At 38.6% G+C, this 18,657-nt stretch overlaps 1 pseudogene; it reads left to right on the plus strand.

The window, feature by feature from the left end:
- The window catches only part of LOC136678536 (polymeric immunoglobulin receptor-like), a 57,914-nt pseudogene extending 42,688 nt beyond the window's left edge, over positions 1-15,226 (plus strand).
- The last annotated feature ends 3,431 nt before the right edge of the window (positions 15,227-18,657 follow it).

The raw sequence follows: 18,657 nt of genomic DNA on the forward strand, positions 1-18,657 counted from the left end.
CAAACTTTTACATCTTTTATGTCCGTTTTTGTATTTTAATGTTCATGTTAATGTACATTACATGCTGCCCTTTACACTGTGGTGAAGCAGGTAGTGCCACAGTCACACAGCACCAGGGACCTGGAGGTTGTGGGTTCATGTCCCATTCCTGATGACTGTCTTTGAGGAGTTTGGTGTGTTCTCCTCGTGTCCGCGTGGATTTCCTGTGGGTGCTCCGGTTTCCTCTCACAGTCCAAAAACAAATTGGTAGTCAGATTGGTGACTCATTTCTGCCTTGCAACCAGTGATTCCGCGCAGGCTCCGAACACACCACGACCCTGAACTGGATTAGTGGTTACAGACAATGAATGAATGAATGAAGGATGAGCTGCCCTTTATGTTGTGTGCAAATTGCTTGATGAATGGACCAATAAAAATGCTTCATGAGTCAAGTGTAAAATTTTGACTCTATGACATGAGCTAAGTAAACTTCTACAAGTTTTGAGCATTACTTCCTTCCCAACAGTGATGACTATGGCTTTATGTTTCAGGGGCAAGTGAAAGAAAGAGGTTATGTGCCTTAAGTGTGATTTTGAAAAGGATTAGATATTCTGTTGAGTTTGTATGAGATTGTCACAGGCGGGCACCTCAAGCTCACTGTTTACTAAAAGAGTGAGAATCTTTCAGGAAATGCAGGCCACATCTTTCACTGGAGTGCTTTTAGTGCTGTGACATTCAGTGATCTATATATAACAACATGATGAATAATTATGATACTATACCCTGTAAAAGCATCATGACTCATTCTGATACTTATGCATGTTGATCATCATAAATACAACATATACATGATCATATAGATCCAGCCTTCCATACCACAGGGTCAGGTCGAATGATTTATTGTTCCGTTAATAATGCCTCAAAAAAAAAAAAAAAAAAAAAAAAAAAAAAAAGGTAAGCTAAGCACCCAAATTACCAACACACCACACACAAGAGCCGACAAGTATGTGCAATTTAGACCATATCATCAGTGTATTGCCTCCTGCTGGCCTGAGTGTGAACTGCCGTAGTTGTGAATTCATTATTTAAACCAGTAAAATGTATTGACCGACGGCACGGTGGCGAAACCCCTCAGTGTCACTGTTACACGGCTTCAGGGTCGAGCCCCGCTCCGGGTGACGGTCTGTGAGGAGTTTGGTGGGTTCCTTTGTCCGATGTTCTGCCACGGTCCAGAAACACGCTGGTACGTGGATTGGTTACTCAATAAGTGCCCAGGCGTGAGTGAATGTGAGAGCGCCCCCTCCAGAGTATATTCCCGCCTTGCACCTGTAGTGATTCCAGGTAGTTTCCCGACCCACCGGATAAGCGGTTACAGACAATAAATTAATGAATAACGTATTGACATTTGAACAAAATATTTGTATTATTCAAAGCTCCCTAAATAGCATTTTATTCACTTTAAATAGTTTTTGCTGTTTCAGATTATTTAAATATATTCACAATATTCTTAAAATGTTCAGAATAATCAAAATATTCCAGTTTATGTTTTGCAGAGAATTTTCCTATCTTTTATATTATTTTTCATTCATTATCTGTAACCATTTATCCAGTTCACGGTCGCGGTGGGTCCAGAGCCTACCTGGAATGGGCGCAAGGCATGAATACACCCTGGAGGGGGCGCCAGACCTTCACAGGACACTTTTAAGTCGCCAATTCACCTACCAACGTGTGTTTTTGGACTGTGAGAGGAACCTCGAGCACCCAGAGGAAACCCACGTGGACAACACACCACAGACAGTCACCCAGAGCGGGAATCGAACCCACAACCTCCAGGCCCGTGGAGCTGTGTGACTGAGACACTACCTGCTGCGCCACCATGCCGTCCCAATATTCTTTGTATAAAATTTTAATCATGGATGTTTACGACACTGAACAGATTTACAGTGAATTTAAATCTTTAATATCATTAGCAGAACTGATTTATTGAATGAAGCTGATATTCCACAGCTTAGTGCTTCAATATTTACAGAGATTTGCTAAATTTACTTCCGCTTTAAATGGTGCAGCACTTTGACATTTTAATCAGTGTTTAACTTTCACCTTCTGGGTACATTCTGGGGCTGAGGTGGCTTTTTATAGGAGACTGAATCCATTTTACATTCCTGTTCCCTATTTTAATATATCTTTCCATATATAATAATATAGCAAGTAAATTCTGTACAATTTAAAGTGGAAGAGAAACATTAAATAATAAAAGTATTTTCTTCGTGTACACTCGGTGCTGATAATGTCTATATGTGTGTGTGTTATTGCAGGCGGGCAACATAACGGCTGCATTTCTCACAGTCACACACATTTATGGATTGCTCCACACGGGGACGCTATTGTGCAGCGCATCAATGACACTGTCAATGTTTGTGTGTTTTCTTTTTCTTTAGGTGAATTCCGCAGGCTGCGTAGTTTAAAATGGGTGTCTGAAACTGGCTGTAGGTAGAACTCGAAACTCGCAGATAGATGGACTGGTTGTGGAAAAGCATCCATGTGAGTGTGTGAGTGAGTGTGTGGTGCCCTGTGATGAACTGGCGCTATGTCCAGAGTATGTTCCTGCCTTGAGCTCAATGATTCCGTGTAATCTCTGGATCATCCCTGACCCTGAACTGGATAAGCAGTTGGAATGAATGAATGAATGAATGTTTGCATTTCTGAAAATATTTGTATAATAACAACGTTTTAACCTTCTCAGAAACTGATTAATAAGATATATTGTTAAATAAAACTAAATAAGAAGTGAATTAGTATTAATAAAGTGTAAAACTAAATTTAAACAAACCTGCTGCCAAAATTAACATTGCCACGATGATTGTGAAATGTAAACCAACCTTGTTTATTTTTGGAAACTTGTCAACAAACCAATAGCTACAGTTTGAAGACCAGTGAAAAAGACTGTTCAATATTTCATTCAATCAATGTTTGCCATCTTTGCAGTGCTTCCAGCATTTGAGTTGCTGCTATGATCTTCAGCACAACACCCCACTGGCTCAATTTACCACTCACTTTGCTCCATAGCCATCATTATGAAAATACATTGTTAGCAGTTCAGGCTAATATTTAGATAAACAATATGCATGATTTTTAGTATTAGTAAATCACCCAAAATAATTCACTGTGATGTAGCAACCATACCTGCCAGTGTAGCTCCCCTGTGCTTATCCTTTACACAGATTGGAAGAAATGTATGGTCACATGACAATTAAAATTAATGGATACATATCCCTGCGTTTTAATTCTGGTTTTACCTGGCCACTCCTATTTCACCTTGCAAAATTGAAAAGCAGCTCTAGATAAAGTGGGAGAGTCAACATATCCACTGGCACATCTTAACCCACGCTTCCCTATTGCCCTCAAAATACAAAAGTTGGGGAGTAAACAGAGTAAGTCACTTCACCTCATTTCAAATATACAGACCCTGTGCTGACCTCTGACCCTGCTGAAAGTGTTTACTCAGACCTCCAGTACTTGTCCATGGAGCAATGGAAGATGGTAGCCTGGTCTAATGAGTCGACATTTTTACATCATGTGGGCAGCCAGGTGTGTGTGTTTTACCAAAAATAAAAACAATAATTAAACTTTGACGCTCTGTATATATATCTTAGTAAATTTGTGCATTTTCTAGAAAATAAAACTTCTTAATTGAGTTTAGAAACGTAACCAGTTTTCTTTGGTTAAACGTGTTTTATTCCACCAAAGGACCACATTTAACAACTGGGGCATGTATCAAATATTTGTACTTTGTAAAATAGTAAAAACATACTGAACATTTCTGAGAAATTCTGTCAACATTGTTTTCTTTTTATAACAGAACATCTGAGTTGTGTGTTAAATTACAGTACAAACAAACTGTGCCATTTTCTACCCTACAAACACAAACCAGGTTAAAGTATGCCACTCAGAAAACTACTGCTCATTTTCTCACAGGATTTTAACCCTTTAAAGCCTGACATATAAAATAATAATACAGTTAAACAGATTTGTTTGAAAATCACACATTATGTGACTCTTTAACTAAAAATCAAACAAAAATATTGGAACATATAATTTCTGAATGCATCATATTTAGGCATTTACCAATTTTTTTTTTTTTTTCGATAGCAATTGATTGTCTCTGTTCAGAACTTTTCAGGAAATCTTAACATTGAGCTGATGGGAAACTGCTCCAGAGGTCCTTGGACTATGAGTACTCTGTTCTTCTCTCTGACCTTTTACATTTCATATACTGGTGGTAATAAAAACAACAAAACCACAAAGGCTCTTTTTTGTTTATCTGCACAACCATGTTTCCATATTCAGAGGTACTGCAGTTGTTTCGATTACTGTCTGAAACTTGGCTTTAAATGTGAAATCATTCAACAGACCTCCCACACTCCTGTATCATCATCATCTTCCTCTAAATCTGTCTCAAAAAATCTATGTCTACAACTAAACCAAAACATTTTGCACAGAAAAGGCTTTTAGAAAATTTGTCTAAATGTGAATATTTATTATAATTAATTAGCATCTGACAGGTAGAATACACTACATCTGTGAAATCATACATGGAATTGCTTCAGATGAGCAAAAAAAGTATATCTTAATATTTTCTCCTGTGTTTTCATGAAGATAGCAACAATTTTGTAATGGTTTGGTAAATGCATGGAAAAGCATTTCATTCCAATTCATTCACAGTTCAGTAGAGAACTCAGAACTCTTTGCCCAAAAGGATAAAAGATTGTTTTGTTATTTCTCTTCATTAGATGATGAAAGACTCACATTTAAAGATCATGTATCATATTTAATACATTTGATTGTATAATGTTAGAAACACTAAGATGTTGGTAACATGTGACAGCGTTGTTATTGAACATATTTCATGGCTATTAACAAATGGTTATATTGTAGTTTTCTGAATGCACCTGGAATGAACACAGACAAAACGGAAACAATGAGCAGAATGCATAAAAGTGTAACAAATAATAAAGAATGGTGTATTGTGACTCACAGATTATTAGCAAAACATGTTGCTGTAGATCACTGCATCATTTCCAGCAGCTGGTGAGAGCTGTAAAATGGGACAATTTTAAAAATAAAGGAGGATCTCAGCTCCTGCAGCACGTAAACTAAAGGCTGAGGAACCTCAAAAGCACTACTTTCAGCTATGTGATGACAACGGTACTTCCTTTGGGTAAAACGGAGGTGTGACTGAAAACAGCTTGTGTTCAAGAGTTCACTTACAAGTGTATTTGTGGCATCTGTGGCTAAATTGATGTAGATCGCATCAGTTTCCACAGCCACTTCTGATGAAAGCTGTGGATATTATATACTCAGGATAAGTTAGTCTGGTTTCAGTAATGAAATAGTTTTTTATGTTTATAGTACGGTGCAAACATTTTAGGCACCTGAGAAAACAAGATAGACAATGTATCTATTTATCTGGGCAGTAAGACCTTGTTTAAAATCAAATGTGCTGTTGATTTAACAAATACATATGATTAAGGAGAATATATGGAAGCAAACATAGTTTTTCACATGTACTAACTTTCAGAGAAAGAACACGAGACTTATGGAGAGGGTAAATCATTTTCATAATAATCTTTGGTGCCAATGATGCGTAGGTGAATGTAAATTAGGAAGTCTTACCTTTTTCTTATTTTTAATCACAGTGCTGTATGGTGTGGCATCTTCAGGTGTTGGTTCCTGATACAAGCACACGTACACACACACACACACACACACACACACACACACAAAACACAGATAATAAAATCCGGTGTCTACACAATACTACCTACTGCACTCTGGGCTGGTTTCTCAGGGATTAAGTTTAGTATTTGAGTATATCCTCTTTAATATGTAGTCCAGGACTAGGCTTAATCCCAGTCTGGGATACAATTTCTACACAACATGAAGCCACCCATCAGTCACAGCACTTACAGTTTGATCTGTAGAGTTACTACTCCTCCCTCTGGTCTCTGTTAGAGAGAGAGATGGAGTGAGTGGAGCACATTATACAGAGATGTAAGTGTAAAACAGTGTAAATGAGATTGAACAGCCTTTAAGGAAATGTCAGACAAACACTTACCAGACCTTTTCCTCAATATGAAGGTCATAACACAGACCAAGAGGAGCAGCAGACTGAGGCCTGCAGCCAGTAGAATCCAGATAAGTTTGGCATTTCCATTGCTGCAGTGAATGTAGGCACATGTTTTTTTGCAAATAATTCAACAAAACCATAAATTAAACAAAAGGAAGACACCATGAAGCCCCCCCCCCCCCCCCCCCCCAAACACACACACACATATACACACACATACACACATATAATTGTATCTATAATAAATCTTTTGGTTTCTCCAGAATCTGAACAACAATAGGAATGTGCTTTTTTTCTATTTACTTGTCTTGCTTTGTTGCATTGCCACTTGAGTTGTTGACCCGCTCAGAGTCCTCTTTTACTGTAGAAACAGGAGCTGTTCTGCAAGTAGCAAGAGGAAGCAGTTATATTCTGAGATGTGAAAGTGAAATTGTTAAAATTAATTTTTAAAAGATAACAACAAAAATTGCCCTAAACAAAAAAAGCTTGATGCAGAGCAATTTTATTTTAGTTGTAAAACTTTCCCAGAAAACAAACACCTTTTTAAAATAAACAAACAAACATTTTCAGGAGAAAATTTCAGGAGAAACACTGGATGAGAAGTGGTCTACAAAGTTTAGATGTACAAAATATAACTTAGAGTTGCTTGTATTTTCTGTACTCACTGAACTAGAAGTAAACAAATTGCATTTTTATCTAGTAATGTGTCTTTGGCTTGTGAGAGTATACACTACAAAATCCTTATCTCCATTTTGTGGATTTTTATTTAATTACATCATTTAAACAGAGCAGCTGCCCTTCACAGGGAGATCATTGTATTTTTTTTTAACTGGACAGTGAGAAAATAAGGGGAATGTTTTTTATTTTCACATTTATCATGCTTCATCTCATGCTTGGACCTTGTACATTCTCAGATGTATTTTTGTAGAACTTAGAGTTGCTTTTCTGCAAATAGTAAGGGGCAAAGCATGCTATACTAAGGTATGAAAGTGTAGCTGTAGTAGAACTTCAGTGCTTACTGATTAGCTGTTTTTGACTCTGAATTTCTGGTCAGACTTGTGGAATCTAAAAAGACAAACATTCATATTTTCTGTTAATTCATTTAATTTGATCAATTCAAACATGGTTTCTGGTCATACCTGATGTGGTCTCACTGATGCTGGTTTTCTCAGTTGACGAAGTTGTAGTCACTGCTTTTGTTGCTGTTGAAAAGAAGAAATAATCTGATGTTAGTGGCACAGTTACAGCAGGACAGTCAGCAGATATGGGCAGTATTTCTGATAGATGTGATATTACTTGTAGGTCTTTCAGTGACAGTGAGGTGAACAGTAACTCCCACTTCTCCTGCACTGAACCAGTACCAGCCAGCATCACTCTTCTTCAGTCCACTCATCTCCACACTGACCGCTCCTCTCCCATCATCACTGATCTGCACTGATGAATTCTGTGATGTTAAGCAGTGCCCGTCTCTAAATCTGCACCACTGCTTCTGTTTATTCTTATAATCAGTTCTGTAGAGACACTGGACACTGACACTGCCCCCCTCCTGACCACTCACTCTGCTGTTGTTCACAGACACAGCAGGATCTGAATAAAGAGGCAGAGAATGAGTGCTGTAAACACGTCCTCCATCAAACAAGCTTTAAGTTACAGTGAACAGGTTCTACCTCACACAGGGAGACTTCTTACCTGCACTGACCATCAGGTACAAATAATCACCATCATCTGGACCATTTTTGATTTCTACAGCGCACCAATAATCTCCAGAGTCAGACTCTTGGAGACTGTTGAGTTCCACAGTAAACATATTCTGGGTCGGATAATCAGTGACTGGTGTATTTCCACTTGTGTTTGTATGGGCTACTATTCCACAGGAGCTCCAGTAATACCCCTTACACCAGTATTTAGGGTTTGATTTGTATTTTTCATCATAAAAACATGGAATGGTGAGAGATCCTACACTTTTTACAGCTACATTCTTCAGTGTCTTCACACTCTCAGACTCTACAGAGAAGAAGTCAAATTGTACAACAGTGTTACTCCGACTCAGGAACTGATTCAGAACTATATCAGAGGAATAAACTGGTCATAACTGAGCAAACACATTTCACCCTCGTCCTAAATGTTATTATTCAGTATCCACTCTGCACCCTGGAGCAGGTGAGTTAATCAAAGTGTATTTAAAGCAGTGAGAGAGTGAAGAACACACCTCCAGTGCACAGGAATGATGCAGCATTGATCTTACCTGAGATGTAGAGGAAGAACACAGAGAGAATTAAAGAACTCATGAGGGAGTAGAAGTGCATCTTTCTGTAAGAGGCTCCAGAGAGAAATACTCTTCCTGCCTCTGAGTGAAGTACATTTGACTGAAGTGTTCTTCCTGTTTCTGACCCTCTCTTGCTCTGAATGGACTGGTTAAAAACATTTTGATTGTTGTTTGATTGTTTGATGATTCTGTGATGTTACAGTCAGTTCATTAAAATATTATATTTTTTATGTGAATTCTTAAAACATAAATAAATAAAATCTTAATTCAGGTTCATTTGAATTTGTTTTAAGATGTTACCCTAGTTTCTGATCTATATATTTTATTTAAAAATGAGAAATGAATGATTGTGAGAGTTCTCATTATCAGAGTTTAAAAACATTGCTCTTTTGTTTGTCTCAAATCCTTCACTTACTGAAGGAATAAAGTGAGAGGGTTTATCACGATATTTGGAACAGGCCGTGTCCAGAAACCTTAAATGTTACTGCATTTTCCTATAGAGCCTTCTCTATTCCTCAGTCCTGTGTCTGAATACTGGAGGAGATGAGAGAAGCTGCTCAAATCCCACTGAAGCAGCTTCCAGTGAAGGACACATCAGTGAACACTATCCAGAAAAACAGTTACACATTTCAGAGTGACCTCACTGTGTTCAAGCCTAGAGAGGACGGAGCATTCTGTAATTGGTGTATGTTGCACTCAATAAAGAATATAAGGTGTGTAGTTTAAGGCTGTGTGAGAGTGAGTAAGCCCTGTGAAATGACTGTGATTGGCTGTAGGGGAATTAAGAGTTGATTTCAAGCCAATATTGTGATAGGTTTAGGTTTGATGTTGGATAAGTCATCAATTTACACACTCTTTGTTCAACAGTCCATAACTGCCCATGAAGACTACAGTGCTTACATGTGCCTCACTTCGCACGTTGCCATTTAAAAGAGTTGGCGGATATTGCAGTGTTCCGTGAGGACCACAAAGACCCTGTTATCCAAAGCTCCATGGAGAGGCAGTATTAACATTGACTCGAACCAGTCCGGCTTCAAGAGCGGCCACTCGACGGAAACTGCACTTCTGTCAGTAATGGAAGCTCTTAAAGATGCAAAAGCAACAGGTCAATCCTCAGTTCTCATTCTGCTCGACCTATCAGCAGCGTTTGATACGGTCAACCACCACATCTTACTAAACAAACTCACTGACATGGGCTTCAAGAACAATGCACTCTCCTGGTTTGAGTCTTATCTCACTGGACGATCCTTCAGTGTGTCATGGCTTGGACAAACATCAGCGCGACACCACCTCACCACAGGTGTGCCCCAAGGCTCGGTGCTGGGACCCCTCCTCTTTGCCTTGTACACTACCTCTCTAGGCCCAATCATACATTCGCACGGCTTCTCCTATCACTGCTATGCAGATGACACACAGCTCTATTTATCCTTTCCTCCAGGAGACACTTCAGTGGCAACTCGAATCTCTGACTGTCTCTCTGACATATCTACATGGATGAAGGAACATCACCTCCAATTGAATTTATCCAAAACTGAACTACTGGTCCTCCCAGCCAAGCAAGCTATTCTCCACAACATCAGCATCAAGCTAGGGTCCCTATCAGTGGCTCCCACCAAGGTTGTAAGAAACCTAGGTGTCATGGTTGACGACCAGCTGACCTTCGCAGATCATGTTACCGCTGTAGCTCGATCGTGCCGCTTCTCCCTATTCAACATAAGGAAGATTAGGCCATACCTAACTCAACATACAACACAGCTCCTCGTTCAGACGTTAGTAATCTCCCGTCTAGACTATTGCAACGCCCTCCTGACAGGTCTTCCGACCTGTGCTGTGAGACCGCTACAGATGATCCAGAATGCGGCAGCACGCCTGGTCTTCAACCAACCAAAAAGAGCACATGTCACGCCCCTATTAGTTGAGCTGCATTGGCTACCCTTAGCTGCTCGCATCAAATTCAAATCACTAATGATGGCCTTCAGAGTATTCACTGGTTCTGCTCCCATCTACCTCAATAGACTCTTAAAACCATACGTTAGCGCCCGCCCTCTCCGTTCCTCAAAGGAGCGCCTACTAACACGACCAACCCTCCGTACAGGTCAGTTGAGGCTATTCTCATCTCTGGTACCACGCTGGTGGAACGAGCTTCCAAGCACTATCAGAGCAACAGAAACCCTCTCTGCATTCAAGAAATCATTGAAAACCCAGCTCTTCCGAGAGTATCTTTTGCACTGAATGTCTTTCTTAATAATGCACTTATTACTTCCTGGCATACTGCACTTAATGTAAGGTATTTTGCATAATTTGTGCTGTAGTTCGAATGTTAGCTCCTCTTTTGTAAGTCGCTTTGGATAAAAGCGTCTGCCAAATGCATAAATGTAAATGTAAATGTAAATGAAAGGCATCGGCATCTTACGTTCGCGTGACGCTGGCACATGCCAGTGACATCGGCACCTTACGTACGAGTGACAGTGGCATCGATTTTTTTTTTTTAGTGACAGTGGCATATGCCTCTGTTTTGCGCAAATGCCGATGACATTGACATCCGTTTTATGACACTGACATATACTCCACTTCATTGTTGAACATCTGCCAGTAAGTTTAGCTAGCATTTGGATGTTTAAACTAGCTATATATTTAACTACTCAGTAAACAAGGAACGTCCCTGGACGTTCAAAATAGGTTTAAAAGTAGTCTGTCCGTCAAACACATATTTTAAACGTCAATGGACGTCCAAAATCCATCTTAATAAGTTAGTTAAGTGGTGACCAATCGATAACGTCAGTGGACGTCCAAAACGCGTTTTATACAAGTAATTTATTTCGGGACCAATTAATAACGTCAACGGACGTCCAAAATACGTCTAATACTCTAATACGTTTTTTCAATGTCTGTGCTTGGTCGTCTTTTCAACGTTCACTTTCAACCTTAAGAGAACGTTGATGGCAGTCATTACATTATTTCAACGTCGAATCAACGGCTAATTGTTTACTGGGTAGCACACGTATGCTACTAGCATGTAAACGGACCAAACAAGTGACATGCTACAAACATAGTCATGTCACTGTGTTCATGGACAAGTGAACTACAAGTTCTTCCCAGTAAGGGGTATACGACACTCCTCAAACTCACCACTTTCAAGATGTCCACATACCACAATGCTGCCAAGCAACATTACTACTGGACTACTAGATTAATTAAAATGTCTTTATGCCACGTGAAGCTCTAATAGCCTTGTACAACACTGCATGTCAGATTCTTGAAAGCTGACGTTTCAACCAAGACAATGTATGACTTTCTGATGAAGGCTCATAATATGTGCTGACATCCAATTCTACTGACATATAATCCAGATTTCCCCTAAATGTCTTCTTTAAAATAAAGCCCATGTGTTTATTTAATGACTTCTTTTTAAGTCTTTAACTTGTGCACAAAAACATGGCACTGTGAAAAGATCTGACAGAAAAAAGAATTCAACATTATGTAATTACTACTGAACATTTAGTTTAACTGTACAAGTCATCAAAAGTCTACAAAAACAACAGATCATAAACAGCACATCATTTTTTAAGTTTTTAATCTCAATAATAAGACAATCATACTGATCACAAAGGAACATTTTGGCCATTAGTATTTCCTCAGCATTTATCAAAATAAATATACCATTATTAACATAGAAATTCAGATTAGAAACAGACTGCTTACTATTGCTAGCATCTTTAAAAAAAACAGAATACTTGAGATGTTTTTTAGAGATGTGGTCCTGGGTGCATTCATCACACTTTCTACAGAATTCTAAAGAAAAGTACTGTGAGCCTGGATGTCATGAAACAGACCATCAAGTGTTTTAAATGTGTGTCCTAAAAAGCAAAATAAATACAGGATAGAATTAAGGTATCAATGTTAACATGTCAGAGACTTGCAGCACCAGAACGCAGGCACACTAAACCTTATAGTATAGCCCTCTGCCACTTTTAATAGCATTCCTATACAGCATTCTATTGTATATTAGCAGTATAAAATGTATTTCCCATATATTACTGATAACCAGTGAACATGATACTACACGGCATTTAACATTACCTGTATAAAATAATATAAATAATAATTGGTGGTGGTTTTGAGGAGCGTCGTATACCCCTAACTGTGAAGAACTTTTAGTTCAATTGTCCATGAACACAGAGACAGTGGACTGTGTGCGAATAAGGGATGCTATGTTTGTAGCATGTCACATGTTTGGTCCGTTTACATACTAGTAGCATACGTGTGCTAGTTAAATATATAGCTAGTTTAAACATCCATATGCTAGCTAAACTTAGTCTACTGGCAGATGTTCAACAATGAAGTGGAGTATATGTCAGTGTCATAAAACGGATGTCAATGTCATCGGCATTTGCGCAAAACAGAGGCATATGCCACTGTCAAAAAAAAATAAAAAATAGATGCCATTGACACATGCCACTGTCACCAAAAAAAAAAAAAAGATGCCATTGACACATGCCACTGTCACCAAAAAAAAAAAAAATCGATGCCATTGACACATGCCACTGTCACCAAAAAAAAAATAGATGCCATTGACACATGCCACTGTCACCAAAAAAAAAAAATCGATGCCATTGACACATGCCACTGTCACCAAAAAAAAAAAAAAAGATGCCACTGTCACCCGTACGTAAGGTGCCGATGTTACTGGCATGTGCCAGTGTCACGCGAACGTAAGATGCCGATGCCTTTCCATGTTAATACCGCTACTGCATATTACACATGAGTAAATAGGGGAGAGGCAGGGAAGGGGGAGGAGTTTTATGAAGGAGGAGAGGAGGAGAGACGTCCCAATACAGCTGCCCTATACCAAAAAGACCACTTTAATAATAATAGCTTTGTGTAATTGTTTTAGGTTGTAATACATATATTTTAACTCTGTTACATCTATATAACCTCTATATGATGATCTTTCCCCAGCACTCAGCACAATGCTGTGACACTCTGGTAAATACTGTGTTTAAATTAAAATATTCATTCATGTGTTTGAGTGTAGGACCCTGCACTGATCCAGTCAGCAGCAACAAGAGCTGAAAACAGGAAGAAACTCTGAGGTGGTGCTGCAGAGGCAGGAAGAGTATTTGTGTCTGGAGCCACTTACAGAAAGATGCACTTCTACTCCCTCATGAGTTCTTTAATTCTCTCTGTGTTCCTCCTCTGTATCTCAGGTAAGATCAATGCTGCATCATTCCTGTGCACTGGAGGTGTTCTTTGTGTTGTTCAGTTTTCACTGCTTTAAATGTGCTTTAATACCCTTTTATCACAGTGTCGCTTCAGTCTAAAAGACTCATTCTCTTCACTCTACAGTGACACTGATGTGTTTTCTGATGTGTTAATTAATAATCTCATAATAAAAGAAGAAGTGTGAATAAACCTATAGACACCCTGTATTATCCTCTATTGGAGGGGATTTCTCTGTACATGTTTCTGCACCAACCACACAGGCAAAAATAGTTTTTAGTTGAAGGAAACTTCTGCTTTTAACACTGTCTCTGCTGGCAACAAAAACAAAGACGTCATAATGCATGTGCAGGCATTGAATAACGTGTCTGTCCTTGAAGATTTCTGATCAGTGGCAGTGCTCACACAATAACTGCTGCTGTTCTATAAAATAAGAGACATTGTATTGATGAAAGGGACAGACTGTAATAAACTGTAATAATGTTCCTTTTATAACAAACAACTGGGCAGATGGAACTCTACCCAATACTTTTTGGAAAGTGTTGGAGTGGTGTTCGTGATCCAGAACTAATCATTCAGCATCAGTATCTTGCCTTACTAAAGCTCTTAGTGGCCAAATACAATCAAATCCAACAGCATTGTTCCAGCCGCTAGTGTAAAGCCTCTGAAGGGCTGGAGCTGTTACTGCCGCCACTAAGAGAGACAGAATATAGCAGCATTAGACTGTGTCTCTCCCTCTGTGTGTCTGTGTGTGTGTGTGTGCTGATTTAAATGATCATTATTATTTTACGTGAGACATGAATAACTTTTTTTTACTAAACATTGTTAGAGTACAATTGTACTGTTGTGTTAATTGTTTTCTTCTCTGTAGAGTCTGAGAGTGTGAAGACACTGAGGAATGTAGCTGTAAAAAGTGGAGGATCTCTCACCATTCCATGTTTTTATGATGAACAATACAAATCAAACCCTAAATACTGGTGTAAGGGGTATTACTGGAGCTCCTGTGGAATAGTAGCCCGTACAAACACAAGTGGAAAAATACATCAGTCACTGATTATCCGACCCAGAATATGTTTACTGTGGAACTCAACAGTCTCCAAGACTCTGACTCTGGATATTATTGGTGCGCTGTGGAAATTGGAGGTAAATGGACCGTAGATGACTATGATTACTTGTACCTGACGGTCAGTGCAGGTAAGAAGTCTCTCTGTGTGAAGTAGAACCTGTTCACTGTAACTTAAAGCTTGTTTGATGGAGGACGTGTTTACAGCACTCATTCTCTGACTCTTTATTCAGATCCTGCTGTGTCTGTGATAAACAGCAGAGTGAGTGGTCAGGAAGGGGGCAGTGTCAGTGTCCAGTGTCTCTACAGAACTGATTATAAGAATAAACAGAAGCAGTGGTGCAGATTTAGATACTGGAGCTGCTTAACATCCCAGAATTCAGCAGTGCAGATCAGTGATGATGGGAGAGGATCGGTCAGTGTGGAGATGAGTGGACTGAAGAAGAGTGATGCTGGCTGGTACTGGTTCAGTGCAGGAGAAGTGGGAGTTACTGTTCACCTCACTGTCACTGAAAGACCTACAAGTAAGATCACATCTATCAGAAAATATCTGTTGACCGTCCTGCTGTAACTATGTCACTAGAACCAGTTTATTTCTTCTTTTCAACAGCAACAACAGCTTTGAGTTCTGTCTCTACGTCTGAGAAACCCAGCATCAGTGAGACCACATTGGGTATGATCACAAAGCATGTTAGAAATAAACCAGTTTAATAAATTGGCACTAACCCTGACCTTCTACAACATTTACGAACAGAAACATGGCAGTAGAATTGATCTGTTGTTGTAATACGACTGAATAATAACACATTTCTTCTGTATTTCATACCTGAATTCCTGAAGCATGATAATAACATTTCTGAAGCATGATAATGAGCTGATGGTGTGGATCTGGTGTGTTTCTACAGTTGAAGTGGTTGAGTCTGTGCTCCTGTAGAATGATTCTGGACACCACTGACACCGTTAGAACTCATGTAGATTTTAGTGCTTTGAGAGAGCAGTGTTTACATCAGTGACACTGTGTCCTTGTTCAACTCTAACAGCTGTATCTTGTACCATATTTTATAACACTGTTATATATTCAGTTCTTCTTATAAGACACCTCCACTCCACTCCACAAAGTGCAATGTTATAACTTAATGCTGGAAAGAAATCTAAAAATGATCTTAAATATTAACATTCAACTGGATATTAGCAGCTGCTGTGACAGTCGAGGCCAATTGTAATAAGCCTTTATATAGGTTTATTGAGGTATATTACAGCTCCTCATGATATGTAAGTGTCCTGTTTCCTCCTTGGTAAAGGGTTACTCTGGTTTCTTATGTTAACAGAAGCAGCTAAAAACACATTTTTCAGAGACAAACAAACTGAGAGAATGATGGACACTCTAGGTACGATCACAAACATTTTTCTTTGATCAACAAAACCTGAACCTGTAATAAATATTATAATATCTATATAAATATTAATAAATATTGCTTGTGTTTTAAAAACAGTAGAATGCATTCTGACTTGTTTTGATTTCTTGACTCTTCTGACAGCATCAGACACATGTTCTGGGGTCATTGTGTAAGTACGAGGGTTTGTTATTACTTTATAGCACATTTATATGTTCTGAAACATGCTAATATTTATTAAAATAAGCCCATATTCTTCACTGGTTCCTTAATTATTGAAGAGATCAGACTTTCATAACATTATAGAGTTTATCATTTTAAACTGATGTAAGTCTGATATGAATGCTGGTTCACTACTTTATTATCCCTGGTGTGTTTTCTGTTTCAGGGCGTCAGAGTGCTTCTGTGTGGCACACAAATGATTCCACACACGCTGTGATCATAGAGCTGTCAAGATTTTAAAACATGGGCGATTTTGTAAACTACTCAACTGCTTCATAATCTCCTGTCTTTGGCATAAATTACTGATCTGTTTATGCTTTAGAACAGCTATAATCAAGACCACCGCCTCAGCTCAGGGTTACTGCAATCTCCTATGATCACTTTCAGCTCAGTTTGTGGAACATCCTTTTTTTTACATCTATTAATAAAAATGACTCATTACAACGTCGTTAAATCCAACTTAACAAACATATTTGGAAGGTAAATCTATGATTTGTTGCTGAGTGTTCTGTTACTGTGTTGTTACTTTTTACCTTTCCAGTGTTGCATTCATATTCATGTGTAATGTGCTTTAATGTATTATATCTAAAATGCTCTAGAAATAGAGATATATTATTATTGTTAGAAATATTTTAATGTTGATCATTGTGTTCTGTTCTGTTGTGTTGATACATTCATTAAACTAAATAATAAAAAAAGATCATTATTAATTGTGCACTGTAAAAATGACCTGCATTCACACTCAGTAGCAGTATAACTCGTGTCTCATCTGGGGTGGTGTATATTAGACATGTGACATGTTTCAGCACACGTGAAATGTGACACACGTCTTCCCTTCTAAGGTGGAGTATTTGACATTTACAATTTTGTACAAAGACAAATACTCAAATGCAATTCACACCCTCTACAGGGAACATTTCTGCATATTTACACTTAATGCACTGTTCCATATTTATTTGCTGAGCCTCAAACCCTAAATGTGGGCTGTGAAAGAAGACATTTGTTTACCTCAATGTGTTAAACTCAACATTAGTATTTAAGAAAGTCTGGTCTACTATAATAATATTAATAATATTTTTATTAGAAGCATGTGTAAATTAAGGAATGAAACATGAACAAAACTAAAACATATTACGAATACAGTTGCAGCAAAAAATCATGGGCCAACTGTAAAAAACTGATAAAAGACCATACAGTGATCAGAGAGAGAATATAAATTGGACTCTGAGGGTGACTCCTAAAACATCCAATGAATTAGAGCAAGGTTGTCAGTAATGCAGATATGACGTACTTACATCAGTGTATGAGAAATACATGTGGGTTTACCGTACTGTTTAGTTCCCCTACTGACCAGTAAGATGAGAAATATTTAAAGCTTTAAACCACACTAAAGCCATTTTTTTCAAGTGAGTATGTTTTATTGAAGTGCTAGGAAGGCATCTTCATTTTGAATGGTCTGGCCTGGTTTTGGTTTAGAAATAGGGTCCCGGGGTCATGGGTTCGAGCCACACTCCGGGTGAATGTCTGTGAGGAGCTTGGTGTGTTCACCACATGTCGGCGTGGGTGTCCTCCATTTGCTCTGGTTTCCTCCCAAGGTCCAAAAATCACACATTAGTAGGTGGATTTGCTGCTCAAAAGTGTCCATACCCAGCAGGCACAGGACGTCAATTTGACGTCAGAAAGGCGTTGGTCTCTAACGTTGGACAGACGTTGATTTTTAGTTGGAAATGAAAATCGGGTTGACGTCTAAACCCAACATTGATGTGACGTCAAGACTCAACGTTGGTTAGACGTTGAAATATGGTTAGTAATCAAAGTCAGATATTACTCAAAAATTAACGTCAGGATGACGTCAAACTCCAACGTTGTGTAGATGTTGATTTTTAGTTGGAAATGAAAATCAGGTTGACGTCTAAACCCAACATTGATGTGACGTCAAGACTCAACGTTGGTTAGACGTTGAAATATGGTTAGTAATCAACGTCAGATATTACTCAAAAATTAATGTCAGGATGACGTCAAACTCCAACGTTGTGTAGATGTTGATTTTTAGTTGGAAATGAAAATCGGGTTGACGTCTAAACCCAACATTGATGTGACGTCAAGACTCAACGTTGGTTAGACGTTGAAATATGGTTAGTAATCAAAGTCAGATATTACTCAAAAATTTACGTCAGGATGACGTCAAACTCCAACGTTGTGTAGATGTTGATTTTTAGTTGGAAATGAAAATCGGGTTGACGTCTAAACCCAACATTGATGTGACGTCAAGACTCAACGTTGGTTAGACGTTGAAATATGGTTAGTAATCAAAGGCAGATATTACTCAAAAATTTACGTCAGGATGACGTCAAACTCCAATGTTGTGTAGATGTTGATTTTTAGT

The sequence above is a fragment of the Hoplias malabaricus genome, chromosome Y (assembly GCF_029633855.1).
Source record: "Hoplias malabaricus isolate fHopMal1 chromosome Y, fHopMal1.hap1, whole genome shotgun sequence".
NCBI lineage: Eukaryota > Metazoa > Chordata > Actinopteri > Characiformes > Erythrinidae > Hoplias > Hoplias malabaricus.